The sequence below is a fragment of the Marmota flaviventris genome, chromosome 1 (genome assembly GCF_047511675.1).
Source record: "Marmota flaviventris isolate mMarFla1 chromosome 1, mMarFla1.hap1, whole genome shotgun sequence".
Classification (NCBI taxonomy): Eukaryota; Metazoa; Chordata; class Mammalia; order Rodentia; family Sciuridae; genus Marmota; species Marmota flaviventris.
The window spans coordinates 62304355-62307855 of NC_092498.1; the positions used below are offsets into that span (position 1 = coordinate 62304355).

Sequence of the window (3501 nt, forward strand, 5' to 3'; positions counted from 1 at the left end):
TTTGACTAACTGTATGTTAATTAATAATAGGCAGATGGACATGGTTGGAGGAGGTGGATCACTGGTGGTGTGCCTTGGAGATTACATCTTGTTCACCCAGCTCCTCCCTTTCTCTCTACTTCTTGGACAGCATCTTCTGGGCTGCCTTCTTCTGCCATACTCTTCTGCCATAATGCTCTGCTTCTCCTCAAGCCCAGAGCAAAGAAATCTGTCTACCATGGCCTGGAACTCTGAAACCATGAGTCCAAAATAAACTTTTCCTCCTCTAAGTTATTCTTGTCAGGTATTTTGGTCACAGAAATTAAAAGAAGACTGTTACAGGGACATACCATCTTTATTGTTGATTTCATTTTAAATCTGATCCCATGGGCTGAGCATGTTGCTTAGTAGCAGAGCTGTTGCCTAGCGCACATGAGGTCCTGGGTTTAATTCCCAGCATCCTGAACATACATACACACAAGCTGATTCCAAAGATTCATCTCAATACCTTTGTTTCTTTAAACATTTACCTTCACGGGCTGGGGATGTGGCTCAAGCGGTAATGAGCTCGCCTGGCATGCGCAGGGCGCTGGGTTTGATCCTCAGCACCACATAAAATAAAATAAAGATGTTGTGTCCACCGAAAACTGAAAAATAAATATTAAATAATATTCTTTCTCTCTCTCTCTCTAAAAAAAAAAGATTTACCTTCATAGGTTATGATTTCAATAGAAATATTAGGTAAAAAAAATGATGGAAATATTGCATAAATTTCTATAGAATCTAGGAGTTTGAATTTCTTTTTTTTCCACCTTTCCTTTGAGTCTTTTATTTTGAGTTCTTACAAAAAGAGAAAAAACACAGAAGCCATAACCAGAGGAATAGGCTTGGGGCCAGCCAGAAACCAAGTGCATGGGATGGGCACACACTTGGCATCACTGGGTCTACAGAGCAAAGTGTTGGGAATTCTCAGCCTTTGGACATGTTGGATGTATTGAGGGACAAGTCACTTAATATATATTGTACACATCTATATGAAGTGCCCTGTGTTAGTAGGGTTAGTGGGGCAAACTCCCAAGGCCCCTCCTCCTCAGCCTAGGGTTCTGGCAGGATCACAGGCTTGGGCAGCATGGGGATACTGCATTTGCCATATTCTTCTGCAGAGGGAGAAGTTAAACATTCAGTCTCAAGCCACTTAGGCAGAAGTCAGAGGACTAGAGATGGTCCGCACTCCATTAGGAACCCCCTGTCTTGTATCCAGCCTCTCATGTAGTCTGCTCTTCTTTTTCTTTTTTCTTCTTTTTCATCTGAAGAAGTGATTTGGTGTCTTTGGTTGAGGCTTTTTTTTCTTTCTTCTTTTCTTTTTCCTTTTTGTCCTTGTATTCCTTACCTTTATCAGATTTCTTCTTCTCTTTTTGGCTTTTTGAGTCATTTTGATCTCTACCCTCAAACTTCACCATTGCTGCTCCCCTTCTGGATTTTCCTTGGCCCCTTAGGAGGTGAAATATCCGTTCCCCTTTTTCTTTGCTTTGTCTCTCATTGATTTCCCTTTGGAAGGTCTGGAGGCCTTTTCTGAAGAAATAGTGCTCTCCCCACCTTCTCCAGCCACCAGCTGCTGCTTCTTGCTCTTGGGGGCTGTGGTAGCTAACTGGTCTCCCGACAGCTTCCGCTTCTGGCTTTTCCTGCTGATGTTCTTGGCAGCATCTGCAGGCTTCTTCCTTTCCTGCTCCAGTACCTCTGTCACAACCTTCCTCAAAGCATCCCACATCTGGGCCTTACTCAGGGGCCGGTCACCCCCAGGAAGTACTGGGTGGTGCTGCCCTGCAGTGCCTGTGTTGAGTCTATGGAGCTATGGGCTCCCTTTGTGGGCTTCACAGATGTGGCGCCTGAGGTGGCTTCCTTTATACCTGTTTTAAAGGTAATGGTGCCTGCTTGCTGAGACTCCAGTCTGCTGTCTGTGTCATTTTTGTTCACCAGAGTAGAGGAAAACAAGGGGCTGCAATCTGGCTTTGCAATCACTTTGGAAGCCTGGTAATTGGCTAGGGTCTTCCTCTGGGAAGGGGCCACCAATTCATCCTCAGTGGACTCTGCTGATGACTCCTTCAAAATATTCTTCATCAAGGGGGTTTGACCTACAGAAGTGGAGGACTGCGTGGGAGGAATCAGGTCCCCATCCTGGCTCTCAGAGGAGAAGTGTGGGATGGTGCTATCAGAGACCCTGTCTTTCCTCAGGGTGTTCCCACCTTGGGCCTGTGTAGGAGTAGCAGCTGGGCCAGGTGGACTATGACCATTAGGGTCGACAAAAATCAGAGAGGATTTAATCACCTGGATTGATGGCAGTTCTTCGCCACCGCTGTCTGAGGACACCTCTGCATTCTCAGTGGGTCTTGATGTCAGGGCCTTGCCTCTGGACGTTTTAGAGGTACCATCCTGGTTGGGTGTTACTACAGGGAAATCTTCATGACTCACAAATGACTCCTTGCTATTCTCCAACTCCTTTATTGGCTTCTTGGCCTCCAAGGTTGTGGTCATGGCTCCTCCTCTGACTTGGGATATCATATCCTCCAACTTCCCAGGTCTTTGGGCTGCCCCTTTCACTGAAGACCCTTGGTGGCAGCTGGTGAGGCTTTCACATCCATGTTTGTCTCAAAACTAGAGCTGGAGTTATCCTCACTGGAGCTGGAGGAATTCTCACTGGAGCTAAAGGGATCGTCACAGGAGCTGTCAGCTGGCCCACTGTCATGGTCCCAGGCTTGGTAGAGGATCTGTGTTCTGGGACAGTTCCCTCCTTCTGTGTCTGACACCATGATAGTATTTGCTGAGGGCTCTGTTGACTTCTTAGGTGTATTCCCAGAGAGTGTATGGACCACTGACTTTGATGGGCCAGGATGTGACACAGAGTTCACTATCTTAAAAGATTTCTTGGGCTTTGACTTGGCCTTCTCTTTCATGCTTAATGGCAAATCTGCCCCCACAGCTGAGATATTGGTAGATGTGAGTCTAGAGGTGGCTTTGACAGTTTCGGCTTCTGCCTCATTTTCCTCTTCTGAGCTCTCCGAACTGCTGCTGCCGCCTGATGCTTTGGTCTTCTTGCCTTGCAGGGCTGCATCTTTCTCTGCCTTAAGCTTCCAGCCAAGCTCTGAGGTCTGTTGCCAGTGTGTATAGATGTCCAAAAGAGTAAAAGGCTGAGGCAAGCATCTTTTCTGGCCACTCTGCTCTTTCACTGACTGTACCTCACGTATATATCCTGACTGTACCTCACGATGCTGGTAGATCAGGAGAAGGAACTCCTTCCGCTTCCTTGCTTCAGTCATGCCTGCAACCCAAGACTCACCTGCAGGCCACCCCACGTTCTCCTGGGCTCTTAGATCTTTCGCATCCCACTTCCAGCTTCTCCTTTCTGAATTTCTTGTTTGAGAACAAAGAACAAAAAAAAAAAAATACTGTTTTCAGAGCAGAATCTAGTAACAAAATATTCATCTTACATGTTTTCAAAGGAAAGCAAATATAAATTGAAAAAAT

The 3501-nt window shown here is 46.1% G+C and overlaps 1 pseudogene; it reads right to left on the reverse strand.

Annotated features, from left to right (window-relative positions):
* Positions 1 to 1244: 1244 nt before the first annotated feature.
* On the reverse strand, positions 1245 to 3293 carry LOC114085198 (treacle protein-like; annotated as a pseudogene).
* Positions 3294 to 3501: the final 208 nt, after the last annotated feature.